Source organism: Nicotiana sylvestris, chromosome 7 (genome assembly GCF_000393655.2).
Source record: "Nicotiana sylvestris chromosome 7, ASM39365v2, whole genome shotgun sequence".
Classification (NCBI taxonomy): Eukaryota; Viridiplantae; Streptophyta; class Magnoliopsida; order Solanales; family Solanaceae; genus Nicotiana; species Nicotiana sylvestris.
In genome coordinates this window covers 69,512,563-69,532,452 of record NC_091063.1, presented here as the reverse complement: position 1 = coordinate 69,532,452, position 19,890 = coordinate 69,512,563, and the positions used below count along the sequence as shown (strand labels likewise).

General features: G+C 40.0%; 1 long non-coding RNA gene across 1 annotated transcript; it reads left to right on the top strand.

Annotated features, from left to right (window-relative positions):
- Positions 1-5,051: 5,051 nt before the first annotated feature.
- Positions 5,052-14,917, top strand: LOC138872609 (uncharacterized). The gene is made up of 2 exons (XR_011401066.1): positions 5,052-5,624; positions 14,633-14,917. It is a non-coding gene; the product is annotated as an uncharacterized lncRNA (long non-coding RNA).
- The last annotated feature ends 4,973 nt before the right edge of the window (positions 14,918-19,890 follow it).

Genomic DNA, 19,890 nt, shown 5'->3' with positions numbered 1-19,890 from the left:
CATCATAAATAGTTGCATGACTAGACCTCTTGTAGAGAAGACTCCCTATGAGTTACTTAAAGGGAGAAAACCAAATATATCTCATCTTAGGGCATTTATATGCAAGTGCTTTGTGCACAATAATGGAAAGGACTCCCTAGGTAAGCTTGATCCCAGAAGTGATGAGGGAGTATTCTTCACATAGTAAAGCTTATAAGATATACAGTAAAAGAACTATGTGTGTAGAAAAAATTATCTATGTTATTTTTTTAAAAACTAACATTCTTTCTGAGAGGCAGGAATAAAATAATGAAGAGATTAGGCTGATAAGAACTTCAAATGGTGAAACCACAGTCCAACCTGAAGATACATCACAGGAAGAAACAGGTGATGGAGCAGGTCCTTCCACCCGGGGCAACATGACAGGGGGAACTGACTAGAGAGGAACTGATCCTCAAACCTCGAGGGAACCTGTCCACGAACCTATTCCTCAGTAACAAAACTAGGAAGGAATATCCAAAGAAATTGACACTCCTATTGCAACATCCACAAAATTGGATATAGATGAACCTGGTTCATCTGTTGATCAGAAGTCTTATAGGGGAACGATTGATTCTCTTTTGTGTCTTACTGCCAGCAGACCTAACATTGTTTTCAGTATAGGTCTTTGTACTCTATTTCAGGCAAATCCAAAGAAGTCTCACTTGACTCCTGTCAAGAGAATATTGAGATACTTGAAAGGCACCACTAACCTTTGCCTTTGGTATCCAAAAGGTAGTAATTTTAACCTAATGGGATATGTTGACGCTGATTATACAGGGTTCCTTGTGGATAGGAAGAACATCTCAGGTATGGTACACTTCCTTGGTTCATGTCTTGTGTCATGGAATACTAAAAAGAAAAATTCAGTGCCCTTATCTACTGCTGAAGCTGAGTATGTTGTTGTTGCTTCATGATTGTGCTCAACTATTATGGATCAAATAGTAATTGATGGATTTTGGTATTGAAGTTAGTTGCATCCCTATTTTCTGTGATAACACTAGTGCTATTAGTATGACTAAGAATCCGGTTTATCATAAGAGAATTAAGCACATAGATGTTAGACACAATTTATTTGAGGGACAATTATGAGAAAGGCTTGATCACTGTGGAGTTTTGTGCTATTGACAAGCAAATTGCTAACCTCTTCACAAAATCCTTAAGTAGAGATCATTTTGAGAGGAATAGGCTGGAATTAGGGATGAATAAGATCACCTAAAAGGACCAGTTCAAGGTTAAACGAAAAAAGTAAAAAAAAAATTGGAAAAAAAAATTGGTTAGAAAGTCTATAAATTGTGTATAATTAGATTAAATCTTGCTCATCTCATACTTTCCATAGTATACTCTTGTGACATGTGTTAAAATGACTCATTAATCTCTAATGATATTTTCTCTATTTTGGCAAATTTAGACTTACACAAGAGAATTATCAGTAAAGAAACTAGTTCATCAAGATAACACGGTATGTTTTCTATACTCTGCATAATTTGAAATAACTATATTTGGATCATGAGAAGAGTCCTACCAAATACCAAAGTTCTTGTGAACTTATCTGTTACAAGTGATCCAGTTACGTTCAAGACTCCAGACCATATTAAACTACCTAGATTCTTTTAAGTCTACTATTCATGGGGAAGAAAGTGGTTCTTCCGAAATTGAACAGGTACGTTCTGATTCAAAAGTTTCTCCTGAGACAATTTCTAAAGTTGCTGCAAATTTGGAAAATAGATTTGTAGGATCTATAGCAGATGTTGAGACTACAAAATCTGGAGAAGTTGATGGTAAAAATAAAAAAGAAAAAAAGGAGAGCAAGGGTGCTAGGAGTACTGTGAGGCAAGGGGACAAAAATGGCTGATTCTTCACCCACTCCTGTAAGTTTAACCAAACACTCATGTGCAATGGTTGTTTGGGGAGATGAACCTGGTTCATCTGTAGAGGAAACCCTCGCAGACCTGCAAAAAAAAGTGACTGAAAGCTATAATCCAGCTTCTTGATTGATTTATCAATGGCACCAAAACTCATACCATTCCCTATGGCTTCATTCTCACAACTGTGCTTGCATATTTCAATGTACCTATGAAAAGTGGGAGGTTAGTACAAGCATGGATCATTTTTGGGTTAATGCTCTGCTTGCTTGCGATTATGAAGTCAATGTCACTCCTAAAGATCCTAGTTCATCCAAAAGGTACCAGTGAATAACAACGTCAGAGCCTTGGTGCAAGAAAGTGGGGCTAAGGATGTTGAGATTGAAAGGCTGAAGAAGAGGTTGGTTGAGGTGGAGACTGAGAGAAATGCTCTCAGAACTGAGCTGGGCAAGAGAAAAAGAGAAGAATTATGGCATGCTTCAATATATGCTGAAAATCCTCCAAGTCAAAAACCAAGCACCTAGTTCTTCTCAGCCTTTAGCCTCCTAGCCTAGTGTAGATATGTGACGACCCGGCCAGTCGTCTCATGAGTTACCGCTCCATTTCCTCCATTTCTGCTTCTTATTGCTTTGTTTATTAGTTCTATGAGTTCTCAGGTTGGTTGGCTCGGGTTGGAAAAGGATTTAGTAAGGTTTGAGACATTTAGTCTCTTTTGAGGAAGCTTAAGTTGGAAAAGTCAACTGGATGTTAACTTATATGTTAGAGGGCTCGGATGTGAGTTCCGATGGTTTGTATAGCTTTGAAAGGTGATTTGGGACTTAGGAGCGTGATCGGAAAGTGTGTTGGAGGTACAGAGTATATTTAGGCTTGAATCGGCGAAATTAGATTTTTAGCGTTTTTCGGTTGATAAGTGAAATTTTGATATAGGGGTCGAAATAGAATTCCGGGAGTTGCAGTAGTTCCGTTGTGTCATTTGGGATGTCTGTGCAAAATTTCAGGTCATTCGAACATGGTTTGGTTGGATTTTTTATCAAAAGCGTAATTTAGAAGATTTTAGAATTTTTGGGCTTGTATCCGATGCGAATTTGGTGTTTTGATGTTGTTTTGAGCATTCCGAAGGTTGGAACAAGTTTGAATAGTGTTAGGGGATATGTTGGCATGTTTGGTTGAGGTCCCGGGGGCCTCGGGTGAGTTTCGGGTGGTTAATCGAACCATTTTATGTTTTGGAAAAGTGCAGAAAACTGTTGTTCAATGTTGCAGAGAAATGACCTTCACGTTCGCGAGTAGGCCCTCGCGTTCGTGAAGGGTTAGCTGGTGAAGCTGAGATTTTAGCCTTCGCGTTTGCGAGGAAGGCTCCGCGTTCGCGGAGGTCTGGGGTCGTTGTGCATCACGTTCGCGTTGAGGAAGTTGGGCAACTGGGTTTGAGGTTGAGTTGTTCATCGCGTTCGCGAGGAAGGGAGCGCGTTCGCGAGAAAGGGAGCGCGTTCGCGAAGGTCAGGCTGAGGAACTATCGCATTCGCAAGGGACTGGACGCGTTCGCGTAAGAGGAAATTTTGTCAAAATTAGATTGTGTTTCGCGAACGCGAGGCATTGACCGCGTTCGCGAAGAAGGAATTGAGGCCTGGGCAGAATGTTTAAATAGTCATCTTGTCCGCGATTTTGGGGTTAACTTCCACCATTTTTGAGCGTTTTTTGAGCTTTTTGAAGAGGATTGAAGAGGGATTCAAGGGGAAACACTTGGAGGTAAGATTTATGGACTTAATACTCGATTCTAATGTGAATTATATCTAATTAATCATGGAAATTAAGCCTAATATTGAAGAACTAGGGTTTGTAATTGGAGACCTAGAATTTGGGATTTGAGGGGTCGTTTGTGGTTGGATTTTGATGCTTTTAGTATGAATGAACTCGGAAAGTGATAAGGAGTACATTGATGTAATTTTTATCGAAATCCGAGACGTGGGTCTAGGGGTCGGGTTTGGCCAATTTCAGGGATTTGTGTTGTAATTTAATTTCTTTCGAGTGGGTTTTGTTCCCTTAGCATATTTTGATGATTTTACACTAATTTTGGTTAGATTTGGTGCATTCGGAGGCCGATTCGAGGGGCAAAGGCATCATGAGCTAGAGATTTGGACCGGGTAGAGGTGAATAATGATTGTAAATGTTGTCCTGAGGGTATGAAACCCCGGATTGCACATCGTTGTGCTATATTGAGGTGACGCACATGCTAGATGACGAGCGTGGGGTCATGCACTGTTGGGGATTGTGACTTAGTCCATCTTGAATGATTGTTTTACCACGTATTTGACTAAAAACTATTTGCTAGCATCTTGTCTTGGGCTGAATGCCATATTTAGGCCTCGTGCCAACTATTTGAACCCTTAGGGGATTTTTACTGATATTTCCTCACTGTTTTGACTTTATACTTGTACTCAGTCAAGCTATATTCTACTGTTTCATAACTCGGTCATGTTTACTCTGCTTTAACACTTAAAATGATATTTTGGGCTGATCATCATGTTTTACTGTTGCCCGAGTGGCTTGTGAGATTCTGACTAAGTAAGGTTGAGGGCCTATGTTGTGAGGAAACACTGATTATGATTATGAGGCCGAGGGCCTGAGAGTTGTACGCCATGAGGTGGCTTGTTGATGTGAGGCCGAGAGCCTATGTGATTGTGAGCACCTAATTTTTGCCCTACATGAAAATAACTTCTAAAATAAACCAAAAAATAATTTTAATTGATTTTAGGAGTTATTCTTTATTTAGTTGCATTTCATGTACTTTTAATATTTTAAAATTATAAGAAAAATCATAAAAATTGTCACATTTTTTATTTCATGCCATCTTAGGTTTAATTTGCATTTAGGAATTTAATTTCATAGTTTAATTCATTAAACAAAAATCACAAAAAATTACTACAATAGTCATATCCATATTTTAACTTTTAGTTTAAATTAATTAGTGTTAAATTAGTAAAAATAAGTAAGATTGATTTTACAAAATAATTTAAGGTAAAGCCTAATTTAGGATTTTATTTAGCTTGTTTAATTAATTCAATTAGATTTTTGAAGTCAAAAGAAAAACAAAGAAAAAGTAGATTTGGTGTTTCAATTTTGTCTCAGCCAGTTTAATTTGCATTTGCAGCTCAAAAATCTCAAATTACCCAAGCCCGGCCTACTAACCAAATACTCATTGCCCTTATTAAAACCCTACACTCTAATAAAAACACGAGGAAACCTAGGGAAAAATATCCATCAGACCCTCCCTTCTCTGAACGAAAAAAAAAAACGAGCGCTACCAAGAGCTCCTGGTTCTTCTCCATTTTTTTTTCGAACTTCTTCTTCTCCAAAAGCCAACAGACCCTACTCTCTCAACAATAAAAATCAGCTCAAATCTAACTCCTAAATCCCAGCGAAACAGCCACCTAAATGCCAGAAACTTCAGCTTTCCCCTTCATTTGTTTAATCCGATCCCTTCACCAAAAATAATCATTCGATTTTCTAGCTTAAAAAAAAACGGGACAGAGAAAACAAATCTGAGCAGTGAGAGAAACATAGGGACGGAAAAAGGATGAGAGAACTAAAAAGAAAAGCTGCGCAGCAGCTCAAAAAAAACGGACGACGTTCCTTCTGTGTCGAGCTGTGCTGGGATGTTTGCTGTTGATCTGAAGCCGTTTTTGGATGATATTGCTGCTCGTTTCAGAGAGTAATTTTGTGTTTTCCTTAATCTCTTGAAATCAGGTATTTCTTCAAGCCTTTGTGTACAAATTGGTTGTAAATACACTTATGTTGAGAAATGGGTTTGGATTATGAAAATTCATATAAATTTCAATGTTGTTCTTTTTCAGATCTGTGTCGTGAATGCTTGTATCATTTGTTTAATTTCTCTTATTCCTATCTTATGGCTTATGTGACAATATTTTGAGCTTTTCTCGTGGGATAGTTCTTGCCTCCTTCGTGACTGAGTAGATAAGTTTTGTTTGTTTTCTTATATACATTTTAAACCTTGAATGGACGAGTTTGATTTCAACAGTCATGCCGTGGATTTTGATTTCTCTTGCTGATATGCATTTGGAGCTCACTGTGTAGATACTGTTTGTGTTAAAGGGAAGAGAGAAATAAAAAGGAAGCTGAACTTTAGTTTTATCGTTTTATACCTCTTCTTTAGGCCAGATCCATGAAAATAGGCAATTGTGGCTATAAAGCAAACATCATTGGTTCTTGGAAGACTAATGAACTGATTGCAGACAAGCCGAAAAGCAGTTAATTATTTAGGTAACACCAATGACTGTCATCAAATCTTCTAATCTAGTACTAAGGCAAATCCCCAAAAAGAAATGAAATAAAATGGTGCCATGCTACTCACCAGGGGAGAGGCCGGAGAGCCTTTTAATTTTAACTCTTAATTTTGTGGTGCTAAATGGCAATTGAGATTTTGAAGAAAGATTCACTGTCAACAAAAAACTCTGTTTTATAAATTAAGTAGGACCATTGGTCCAGAGCAACATCATTTATTGGTTAATAGAAATGCCATACAAAGCCTAAGATCTACTCGTGCAAGGAGCCCATCTCTTTTAAATCACTAGATATCAAAATAGTTGCAAAATATAGGATGTTGGTAATTTGTTAAGTTGTAAATATATCTGAAGTTTAATAATACAGTTGATCTTGTTAGTAATTCATGAAATCTAACCGTACACCTTTTCTCAATAATTTTCCATAACTCTCGAGGCTTACAATAATATCAAATTAGATTAGGGAAGAAAATCACTCATGAACATCGTAGTTTGTTTTATGCACGTAATTAAATCATTACAACTACGGGTACGGTTCTCGTGGCATAGTTGTGATACCTAATTTCAAATTATATTTAAATAGGACATCCTTAGTTTATTTTAGTGAAATACAAATCTTTTAAAATAAATTGAGGCTTGCCATTTACAATTGAATCACCTAATCTATGGCCCTCACTTTAATATTATAATTTAGTGTAGAAAACATTTTGAACATTCGAAGTTTGCTTTAGGCGTGTTTATAATAAAATCATCATAGCTATGGGTACGGTTCCCGTGACGTAGTTGTGATATCTAATTTTCAAATCTGGGGTACATTTATGTGACTCGGCCAAAACTTCTAATAACTTTAATAAATTAAACGTGTTGTAGATCGTGGGTACGGTTCCCGTGACATGATTCGCAATGTGTATCAAACAAACAAGTTTAATTTCTGGTTCGCAGACTTTTAAAAATAAAGTCAAAATTTCCTTAATTTGAGATTTTAAAATAAACCGATGATTTGGGACACCAAATAAACTATTCCAAGTGACGACTCTAAAAAATAAATAAATAATCTTATTTCGAATAATGTCACTTTAATTGAAAAAATTCTCTTATATTACCTTCCAGGGTGGTAAAATGGAGGTGTGATAGTGATTATGCCACGAGATGGCTTGATATTGCGCTTGGCCTGTAAGGGGCCCCTCCAGGAGTCTGCACACCCCCAGTGAGCGCGGGTATCCATTGTGATATGAGATAGAGCCCGAGGGGCTGATATTGTTCCATGTATTGCTCGAGGGGCTGATTCTGTTGGTATTGTACCCGAGGGCGGTTTTTTATGTGTTTATCTTTCCTAATTGCCTATCATTTACTTGCTTAACTGTTAAAAAGACATTTTCAAAGAAGTTTTAACTGAACTAAAGTGACTTTACCTATTTTCATTGTTTCATTGCTTTTACTGGCTTTTACTGCTTCTTTATAGCCTGTTGACGTGCCTTTACGTGGTTTCTTATTACTCAGTCTGCATTTATAATTATTACTCACTGAGTTGGAGGACTCACTTTACTCCCTGCACCCCGTGTGCAGATTTAGGCACATCAGGTCCTTCTTGCGAGGGTTTAGAGCTGTCCAGCAGATTCTAGAGATTGACTAGGTAGTTGCCCAGCGATTCGCAGCCCGGTGCTTCTCCCTCTATCTTATTTCCTTCTATTTTAGTTATGAAATAGTGGAGTAGACTCTTTTAGACTTGTAGTATTATTATAGATGCTCATGACTGGTGACACCTCAATGTCGGGCTATGTCTTTTTCCGCAAACTATATTATTACCTTATTTTGAGATTTATGATTATGATTAAGACTTAGCTTTATTACTTAATTGCTTAAAAATGAATTGGGAACGTGTCGGCTGGCCTTGTCTTCACGAGAGGCGCCACCACGATCGGGTCCGAGTTTAGGGTCGTGACAAGTTGGTATCAGAGCTTAGGTTACATAGGTCTCACGAGTCATGAGCAAGTTTAGTAGAATCTCGCAGATCGGTACGGAGACGTCTGTATTTATCCTCGAGAGGCTATAGAACCTTTAGGAAAAATTTCATATTCTTGAAATTCTTGTCGTGCGAATCTGTTGATCCGAGTACTAAACTTCTGTTATTCTATTCTCTCACTGATGGTGAGGACACGCGCTAATGGCCAGGATGGACGACCACCAGTACCACCAGCTGTGGCCACTAAAGGCTGAGGACGTGGTTGTGGTAGGGGCAGAGGTGTGGCCCAAACAGCAGTTAGGGCAGCACCTGCAAATCCACCAACCGCCCCAGTTTAGGATCAGGGCCCAGTTGTGGACACTCCAGTAGCACCAGCCCAGGCACCAGCTGTGCCTATTGTGATTCTGGGTCTTCAGGAGGCCCTGGCTCAGATTCTATCAGTATGCACTGGCCTAGCTCAGGCAGTCTTAGTTACTACAGTCGCGACTACTTCTCAAGATGGGGAGGCACTCAGACTCCCGCCGCTCGCACACCAGAGCAGGCCGTGCAGGGACTTCAGACACCGGGGGCGTATCCAGCCCAGCCGGTTGCAGCTGCTCAAGACTATGTAGTTCCTGCCATGCGAGAGGATGAGCAACATAGGTTGGAGAGGTTTGGTAGATTTCAGCCTCCAACTTTCAGTGGTGTAGAGGGCGAGGATGCCTAGGGTTTCTTGGATAAGTGTCAGAGGATGCTTCGTACAGCGGGTATTCTGGAGACCAGCGGGATCGCTTTCACTACTTATTAATTTTCTGAAGCTGCCTTCACTTGGTGGGAGGCTTTTGAGAGGCGTAGGCCTGTTGGTGCAGCACCCCTTACCTGGCAGCAGTTCTCCGTTCTTTTTCTGGAGAAGTATGTGCCGCAGTCTCGCAGGGAGGAGCTGTGCAGGCAGTTCGAGTGGTTACGTCAAGGAGAGATGACTGTGACGCAGTATGAGATAAGGTTCTCTAAGTTAGCTTGCCATGAGATTTGGTTGGTTCCGACAGATAGAGAGAGGATTGGGAGGTTTGTTGATGGCCTCACTTATCAACTTCGTATTCTCATGACCAGAGAGAGGGTGACTGGTGCTACTTTTGAGGAGGTTGTAGACATTGCTCGTGAGATTGAGTCTGTTCGCCGCCAGGAGCAAGAGGAGAGGGAGGCCAAGAGGCCTCAAGGATTTGGTAGTTATGGCGGTGCTCCTTCGAGATGTCAATTTCAGCATGGCAGAGGCCGTCCATTCAGGCATGCTCAACTAGCTCGCCCAGGGTATCGTGGGGCATCATCGGGTCATGGTTCTCACAGTTCTCATTAGGGCCAGTCATCACTTAGTGCCCTTCCAGCTCAGAGTTCGTCCCGTGCCCCATCAGTTCAAGGCCCTTCTATGCTAGGTGCATCAGCTAGTCATTCTGGTGCTAGGGGTTCCCTTCAGTCCCCATCTCCAACACCCGGGAGTTGTTATGAGTGTGGAGAGATGGGTCATATGTGGAGGCAGTGTCCCCGTCACCTTGCTAGTTCATCTCAGCAGAGGAGTCAGTCATCGGCTTTAGCACTAGTTACTTCACCACCACCCACCCAACCAACTAGGGGTGGAGGTCAGTCAGCTAGGGGTCGCCCTAGAGGGTGAGGTCGATCAGGTGGCGGTCAGGCCCGTTTTCATGCACTCGCAGCTAGACCCGATGATATTGCTTCTGATGCTGTTATTACATGTATTGTTTCAGTCTGCCACAGAGATGCCTATGTATTATTTGATCCCGCTTCCACCTTTTCTTATGTGTCATCATACTTTGCTCGTTATTTGGATATGTCACGTGAGTCTCTTGTTTCACCTGTTCATGTATCTACTCCGGTGGGCGATACTGTTGTATACCGTGTGTACTGGTCGTCTGTGGTGACTATTAGGGGTTTGGAGACCCGAGTGGATCTTTTATTATTATGTATGGTGGATTTCGATGTCATTTTGGGCATGGATTGGCTATCTCTGTGTCATGCTATTCTGGACTATCATGCTAAGATAGTGACATTGGTTATACCGGGTGTACCACGAATTGAGTGGCGAGGTTTGACTGATTATGTTCTCAGTAGGGTACTTTTATTCTTGAAGGCCCAGCGTATGGTTGGAAAGAGTTGTCTTTCTTATCTAGCCTTTGTGAGGGATGTCGGTGCAGAGACTCCTAGTATTGATTCTGTTTCAGTTGTGAGGGATTTTCCCGATGTGTTTCCTGCAAACCTGTCGGGCATATCGCCGGACAAGGATATTGATTTTGGTATTGATCTGGTGCCGGGCACTCAGCCCATTTCTATTTCGTCATATTGTATGGCACCAGCGGAGTTGAAGGAGTTAAAGGAGCCGCTTCAGGAACTCCTGGATAAGGGGTTCATTCGGCCTAGTGTGTCATCTTGGGGTATGGCACTATGAGGATGTGCATTGATTATAGGCAGTTGAACAAAGTAACAGTTAAGAACAAGTATCCTTTGCCTCGTATTGATGATTTGTTCGACCAGCTTCAGGGAGCGAGAGTGTTCTCCAAGATTGATCTCCATTCAGGTTATCACCAGTTGAAGATCAGGGACTCAGATATTCTTAAGACAGCTTTCAGAACTCGATATGGTCATTATGAGTTCTTGGTAATGTCTTTTGGGATGACCAATGCCCCAACAGCGTTCATGCATTTGATGAACGTGTTTCGGCCTTATCTCGACTCGTTTGTCATAGTTTTCATTAATGATATTCTAGTGTATTCGCGTAGTCAGGAGAAGCACACGGAGCATTTGAGAGTTGTGTTGCAGAGATTGAGGGAGGGGAAGCTTTATGCAAAATTCTCCAAGTGTGAGTTTTGGCTTAGTTCAGTAGCTTTCTTGGGACACATGGTGTCCAGCGAGGGTATTCAGGTTGATCCGAAGAAGATAGAGCCACTTCAGAGTTGGCCTAGACCGTCCTCAGCCACATAGATTCGCATCTTTCTTGGTTTGGCAGGCTATTATCGTCGGTTTATTCAGGAATTCTCATCTATCGCATCGCCTTTGCCCAAGTTGACTCAGAAGGGTGCTTCATTTGTATGGTCGGATGAGTGTAAAGAGAGCTTTCAAAAGCTCAAGACAACCTTGATCACAGCTCCAGTGTTAGTTTTGACATCAGCTTCAGGTTCATATACCGTGTATTGTGATGCTTCGAGAGTTGGTATTTGGAGTTGGCTGTCATAGTCCATGCATTGAAGATTTGGAGGCATTACTTGTATGGTGTGTCTTGTGAGGTGTTTACTGATCATCATAGTCTCTAGCACTTGTTCAAGCAGAATGATCTGAATTTGAGGCAGCAAAGGTGGTTGGAGTTGCTAAAGGATTATGATATTACCATATTGTACCATCCGGGGAAGGCCAATGTGGTGGCCGATGCTTTGAGCCGAAAGGCGGTGTGTATGGGGAGTTTGGCATATATTCCAGTAGGGGAGAGACCTCTTGCAGTTGATGTTCAGGCCTTGACCAATCGGTTCGTGAGGTTAGATATTTCAGAGCCAAGTCGGGTATTGGCTTGTGTGATTTCTCGGTCTTCCTTATATGATCGCATCAGAGAGCGCCAGTATGATGATCCGTATTTGCTTGTCCTTAAGGACAGGGTTCAGCACGATGATGCCAAAGATGTGACTATTGGTGATGATGGGGTGTTGAGAATGCAGGGCCGGATATGTGTGCCCAATGTAGATGGACTTCAGAAGTTGATTCTGGAAGAGGCCCACAGCTCGCGGTATTCCATTCATCCGGATGCTACGAAGATGTATTAGGATTTGAGACAACATTATTGGTAGAGGAGAATGAAGAAAGACATTGTGGAATTTGTAGCTCGGTGTCTCAATTGTCAGCAGGTGAAATATGAGCATCAGATACCGGGTGGCTTGCTTCTGCAGATGGATATTCCAGAGTGGAAGTGGAAGCGGATCACTATGGACTTTATAGTTGGGCTCCCATGGACTTTGAAGAAGTTCGATGCTATTTGGGTGATTGTGGATTGGGTAACCAAGTTCGCGCACTTTATTCCTGTGTGTACTACATATTCTTCAGAGCGGTTGGCAGAGATTTATATCCAGGAGATTGTTCATTTGCATGGTGTCCCAGTTTCCATCATTTCAGATAGGGGCACTCAGTTTACTTCGCAATTTTGGAGGTTTGTGCAGCGAGAGTTGGCTAATCAAGTTGAGTTGAGCACAATTTTTCACCCTCAAATGGACGGACAGTCCGAGTGCACTATTCAGATATTGGAGGACATGTTACATGCTTGTGTCATTGATTTCAGAGGGTCATGGGATCAGTTTCTACCGCTTGCAGAGTGTGCTTATAACAACAACTATCAGTCGAGTATTCAGATGGCTCCATATGAGGCTTTGTATGAGAGACGGTGTAGATCTCCAGTTGGTTGGTTTAAGTTAGGTGAGGCTAGGCTATTAGAGAAGGTGAAGGTAATTTAGGAGAGGTTTCATACAGCGCAGTCGAGGCAAAAGAGTTATGCTGATAGGAAGGTTCGGGATGTGTCCTACATGGTTGGTGAGAAGGTTCTGCTGAAGGTTTCACCCATGAAGGGTGTTATGAGGTTTGGGAAGAAGGGTAAATTGAGTCCTCGGTTCATTGGGCTTTTTGAGGTGCTTCGGAGGACTGGGGAGGTGGCTTATGAGCTTGCTTTGCCACCCAGCTTGTCGAGTGTACATCCGGTATTTCATGTTTCTATGCTCTAAAAGTATATTGGGGACTCGTCTCATATTCTGGATTTCAGAACGGTTCAGTTGGATGGTGATTTGACTTATGATGTGGAGTCACTAGCTATTTTGGAGCGTCAGGTTCGAAAGTTGAGATCAAAGGATATAGCTTCAGTGAAAGTGCAGTGGAGAGGTTGGCCCATGGAGGAGGCTACCTAGGAGACCGAGCGGGAGATGCGGAGTAGATATCCTCACCTATTTGAGGCTTCAGGTATGTTTCTTGACTCGTTCGAGGACGAATGTTTGTTTAAGAGGGGGAGGATGTGACGACCCGGTCAGTCGTCTTATGAGTTATCGTTTCGTTTCCCCCATTTCTGCTTTTTATTGCTTTGTTTATCGGTTCTATGAGTGCTCGAGTTGGTTGGATCGGGCTCGAAAAGGATTTGGTAAGGTTTGAGACACTTAGTCTCTTTTAAGGAAGCTTAAGTTGGAAAAGTCAACCGGATGTTGACTTATGTGTTAGAGGGCTCGGATGTGAGTTCCGATGGTTCGGATAGCTTCGGGAGGTGATTTTGGTATGAAAGAACTCGGGGAGCGATAAGGAGTCCATTGATGTAATTTTTATCGGGATCTGAGACGTGGGCCTAGGGGTCGGGTTTGGCCAATTTTGAAATTTGTGTTGTAATTTGATTTCTTTCGAGTGGGTTTTGTTCCCTTAGCATATTTTGATGATTTTGCACTGATTTTTGTTAGATTTGGAGCATTCGGAGGTCGATTCGAGGGGCACAGGCATCCCGAGCTAGAGATTTGGATTGGGTAGAGGTGAGTAATGATTGTAAATGTTGTCATGAGGGTATGAAACTTCGGATTGCAGATCGTTGTGCTATATTAAGGTGACGCACGCGCTAGATGACGAGCGTGGGCTCATGCACTATTGGGGATTATGACTTAGTTCATCCCAATGATTGTTTTACCGCGTATTTGACTGAAAACTGTTTGTTATCATTTTGTCTTGGGCTAAATGCCATATATGGACCTCGTGCCAACTATTTGAACCCTTAGGGGATTTTTACTGATATTTTCTCACTGTTTTGACTTTATACTTGTACTCAGTCATGCTATATTCAACTGTTTTCATAACTCAGTCATGTTTACTCTATTTTAACACTTAAAATGATATTTTGGGCTGAGCATTATGTTTTACTGTTGCCCGAGTGGCTTGTGATATTCTGACTGAGTAAGGCCGGGGGCTTATGTTGTGAGGAAACACTGATTATGATTATGAGGCCGAGGTCCTGAGAGTTGTATGCCACGAGGTGGCTTGTTGATATGATGTCGAGAGCCTATGTGATTATGCCACGAGATGGTTTGATATTGCGCTTGGGCCGTTAGGGTCCTCTTCAGGAGTCTGCACACCCTCAGTAAGCACGGATACCTATTGTGATATAAGATAGAGCCCGAGGGGCTGGTATTGTTCCATGTGTTGCCCGAGGGGCTGATTCTGTTGGTATTGTGCTCAAGGGGCGGTTCTTTATGTGTTTATCTTTCCTAATTGCCTGTCATTTACTTGCTTAACTGTTAAAAAGGTATTTCCAAAGAAGTTTTAACTGAACTAAAGTGACTTTAACCTATTTTCACTGTTTCATTGCTTTTACTGGCTTTTACTGCTTCTTTATAGTTTGTTGATGTGCTTTTACGTGATTTCTTATTACTCAGTCTGCATTTATTATTATTATTACTCACTGAGTTGGAGTACTCACTTTACTCCCTGCACCTCGTGTGCAGATTCAGGTGAACCAGGTCCTGCTTACGAGGGTTGAGAGCTGTCCAGCAGATTCCGAAGATTCACTAGGTAGTTGCTCGGCGATTCGCAGCCCAGTGCTTCTCCTTCTATCTTATTTATTTTTGTTTTAGTTATGAAATAGTGGTGTAGACTCTTTCAGACTTGTAGTATTATCATAGATGCTCATGATTGGTGACACCCCGATGTCGGGCTATGTCTTTTTCCGCAAACTGTATTATTTACCTTATTTTGGGATTTATGATTATGACTAAGACTTAGCTTTATTACTTAATTGCTTAAAAATGAATTGGAAACGTGTCGGGTGGCCTTGTCTTCATGAGAGACGTCATCACGACCGGGTCTAGGTTTAGGGTCATGATAAGATCAACCAGTGACCTAGTTCGGGATGTTTTGTTTCTTTTGCTCATGTTTTCAGTATTATTATTTCTTCTTATGCCTTGTGGTAGAATCTTATCAATCATCTATGAAATTCACTGTCTTTTGCTCTAACTATTTGTTTATATTTCTTTGATGGTTAAAATTCTTAGCTTGATCTATGATGATTAATCTATGATTGCATTTGAAGTAGCCCTAGTGGTCATGAGTAAGTTTTAAATTCTGGTTACCTCATATTTTATGCAACTTTTCGATGATACCAAAAGGGAGGAAAAGGTTGTGCTTTACACTTTGAACAGTGATATTTATAACCTAATGTACATGTTCCTTGATGATAAGTGAAAACTTTTTGCAAGTAGTTCGTGTGTGATTCAAGTGCGCAAACCTAAAGCTACATGAGCCAGATTGAAGAACCAGCTCCATAAAGAGTTTTATGTTTCTTTCTTTATTTTTAGTTCAATTGTAGTAGGTGTTTTCATTTTGTACCTTTCAGCTTTATCTAGAAGCAATTGTAATAAGTATTTTGAGTATTCAAGTTAGAGTTAACTTGAAGTTGTCGCAATAGTTAGAGGCTGGTTGTTACGACGGGATTAGAGATAATCCTTAGGTTTACAAAAAGTTTTGTAAATGTTGTTTTGGTTCAGTGATTTAGTGAAGTGTTGGGGAAAATCCTACTGAGTAGTAGGTCGTGATTTTTTCACCTTTATGAGCTAAATGTTTTCCACGTAAAAATACTTGTGTTCTTTACTTTCTACATTTATTATTCTGCAACAGTAGCAGAACGAACGCATAGAAGAACCAGGTCCTTCCACAATCAGTTTAAGCGAAAAATTGGTCACCACACAAATCATCCCCCCCTCTTGTATGGTATTAAAGTCTAAAACATCAAGCCGGACTAGGAGGGATCCAAAGCAGTTCTAAATACTATGCTAGCCCTTTTCTCCAACAACTAGAAGTTAATCTTACCCAACAATATAATGATATCCTTAAGTTGGAAGACTATTGAAAAATTAGGTCTAGAGTCTTGTGGTTAAATGACAGTGACGCAAACACAAAAATTTTCCACATTAGGGATACTAATAGAAGAAGAATCAATAAAATAGTCTTCTTCAAAGATGACATGGAAAATTGGATAGATGATCACAATTGTATAATGATTCACACTAGAAATTACTTTAAAAATCTTTTTACCACTTTCCAAACACATTCTATTTGGCATACAAGAACTAATGTAACCCCTATGGATAAGTACAATGTACTATCGTGCCTAGACTTTCCCCTAAATGACCAAGAATTTAAAAAGGCAGTTTTCTCCTTTAACCCCGATAAATCCCCAGGACAGATGGTTTACACCTCTTTTTCTATCAAAAATACTGGCATACCATCAAGGATAATGTAAATGCCTTTTGCCAAAAAGTCTTTGAGGATAGCTACATTCCTATAATCACTAATAAAACTTACTTGTGCCTAATTCCTAAATTCGAAAATGCTAATAATCTAAGAAATTTCAGACCAATTAGCCTCTGTAATACAATGTATAAAATAATTACAAAAATCATCGCCAACAGAATCAGGCCTTTCCTTAACAAATTAATTGGACCTCACCAAGCAAGCTTCATTAAAGGTAGAAGAGCTTGTGACAACGTTGTTATAATTCAAGAGGTAATAAAATATATTAGAAATTCAAAATCAAGAGAAGGACATATGATCCTCAAAATAGACCTTGAAAAGGCTTTTGATAAACTAGAATGGTCTTTTATTCATAGAACCTTAAATTACTTCAAATTTTCTCAAAAAACAATAAATCTGATCATGTCGTGCATAGCTACTCCTAGCTATTCCATCCTGGTTAATGGGTAAAATCAAAATCGCTCACAGCCACAAGGGGTATCAGACAAGGTGACCCAATGTCCCCATACATTTTTATATTATGTATGAAAATGCTCTCCAAAATGACCTATCACAAAATTGACACCAGGAAATGGGATGCATTGAAAATTACCCCTAGAAGCCCTACACTATCGCATCTATTCTTTGTCGATGACATAACACTCATAGGCAAAGCAAACACCAAAATAGCTCTCACAATCTTACAAAGTCTCAATTGACTTCTGCCTACTTTTAGGTCAGGCTATTAGTAAAACAAAATCAAAATTAATTGTCTCTCCAAACTGCTCAAACACAACTAGAAAGGATTTATCATCCATCTTCAACATCAAGCTTAGCGACAACTTAGGTACTTACTTAGGTTTTCCTATTATTAATTCAAAACCTAACCATAAGGACTACAAATTTGTGGTTGATAAAATGAGAACAAAATTAGGAAGTTGAAAAGCTAGATGGCTAAACATGGCTGAAGATGTACTCTAATCACATCCACCCTTAATAATATACCAAACCATATTATGCAATATTCCCTTCTTCCTACAAAACCCTTAATGATATTGATAAGGTTCAACGAGATTTTATATGGAACTCCACTCCAGAAAAAAGAAAAATTCACCTTCTTAGCTGGGATTCTATTACAAGGGACAAAGTAAAGGGGGGACTGGGAATCAGAAAGGCTAGAAGTAAAAACCCGGCTTTACTTACTAGTCTAGCATGGAGATTGATTAATACTAATTCCTTATGGACATGAGTCATAGCTAACAAATATGCTAATACCAGAAATAAAAAAACATCCCTTCTTCATATGGAAAAGTATTTTGAAGAGCTGGTACTATTGTAATATGAGACTAGATGGGACATCAATAACACCTCTCTTAGCATTTGGGAATCAAACTGGATTCCAAATATAATAAATTTTAGAAAAATTATTGAAGGCCCCCTAAACCTTAATGAGGACAAAATCACTATATGTAAACTAAGGTCTGGGAATAAATGGGATCTTACCAAACTATCTTTTGAGTTGCCAAATAGCATTTTAAACAACATAAATGTTGTGATAACCTACAACGCTCCTCCAACTGCTAATAACCATAACATATGGAGTCTTACCTCAAATGGGATCTTTTCAACCTCTTCCTGCTACAAAATTATTGATAAAAAGAGTTTTGCTCAAAGATTACAACTGGATTTGGAAACTTCGATGTCCAAATAAAATAAAAAATTTTATCTGGAAATGCTACCATAATAGGATCCCAACTAGAGTATACTTATCCAATCTAGGCATAAACATTAACCCTAAATGCCCCATTTGTAAGCATCACGACAAAACAATCTATCATATTTCTGGGCATGTGATACTATAAAACACATTTGGAAAGACCTTGGGATTAACTTTAATCCCACTTCTCCTAATCACTGGATAGACCAAATAAAGGGGGCGAGCCACATTTTCCATCATCACACATACCTTCGATGAATAGACACCTTCCCCTTTGTAATTTGGTTAATCTGGAAAAACAGAAACCATAATAATCACAATAATACTAATTGATGCCTAAATTGGAATTCGATTACAAAGCATGCAGTAGAATATAATCTACAAACAGAAAAAGGTATGAATAGTAGAAACCATAAACTTATCAAAATAAAATAGCATAAACCACCAAGAGGATGGCTAAAAATCAATATAGACAGAGCTTTCAATGAAAACGATTGTCAATGTGGTATAGGTGGAGTAGCAAGAAACAACACAGGAAGCTGGATCATAATATTCCACAAAAAAGTTGCAACCCTCTCAGCAACACAAGTGGAGCTTCAAGCCTTGAGAGAATGCCTTCAAGTTATAATGGAGCACAACTTGATACCAGTGGAAATAGAAACTGACGCATCGAAGGTTATTAATATGCTAGATAGAGATCACCCTACTTACACAAAACTAATCTATGATTGCAGGTGGTTGATGCAGCATGCAAGGAAGAAGGCTCAGGTGGTACTCAGGCATAGTTTCAGACAAGGAAACGAGGTGGCGCATGCCTTGGCAAGAATGGCACTACTACAGACCAACAAAAATAAAATCTCTCTTTTGGCAACCCCACCGGAACATGCGATAGAACAATATCAAAAGGATCTGGAGGAAGTTTCTTCTGTTAAATATGTTTCTACTAATGTATGTACTAAGTTGGCTACTTTAGGAAACAATGATGCCTTGCAAGGCACTACTAATATCGTGTAATATGTTGGATGTTTAGTTTCTAATATAATATCCTTATGGTTCAAAAAAATAATTATTTTAATTAAGAGTGGTTTTTATATTTTATAGATACATTATGTTATTTAGTCTTCCTACCCCAAAGTTAAAACTCAATAAGACATGGACCCAACCCCAATTTCCTGGTCCAAATCGGACCAACCTGAGCCCAATCCCTTAGCCATAACCCAGCTGACCCATTTTAATTTTAAATCCTAGTCTTCCATTCCCACCAAATCTAATGGCCCATATTCCCCCATACCTCCATATGTAAACTCTATCTTCCACAAAAAATGACGAACCCTAGAAGAGACCTAGACCAACCTAATTCTTGAACTCTCTATCGTTGGACCTCCTCACTACCGCTATCGCCCACCCCCCCTCCTTTCTCTCTCTCTCACAACCCTTCTACCACCTTCACCTTTGACGCCGACCAGCCAACACCAACATCCGCAAACCACCCTTCCGCTACCACTGCTTCGCCGGCGAGTTGTTAGAAATCCGGCAAAAACCTCAAGCAGCTAGTTACCACACTGATGATTTTGAAGAAGGGAGATGCAGAATGATTATAAAGGCTATAAGCATGCAAGTAAAAACTTGGTCACATATGTAAGATTAGTGAATAACAAAAAATAAACTTATTGTAAGAATTACAATCATTGCAGCATATCCTGAAGAAAGCGGAAGTATTAGCTACGTCAGTTAACTAGTCATTATTTTAGTGCATGT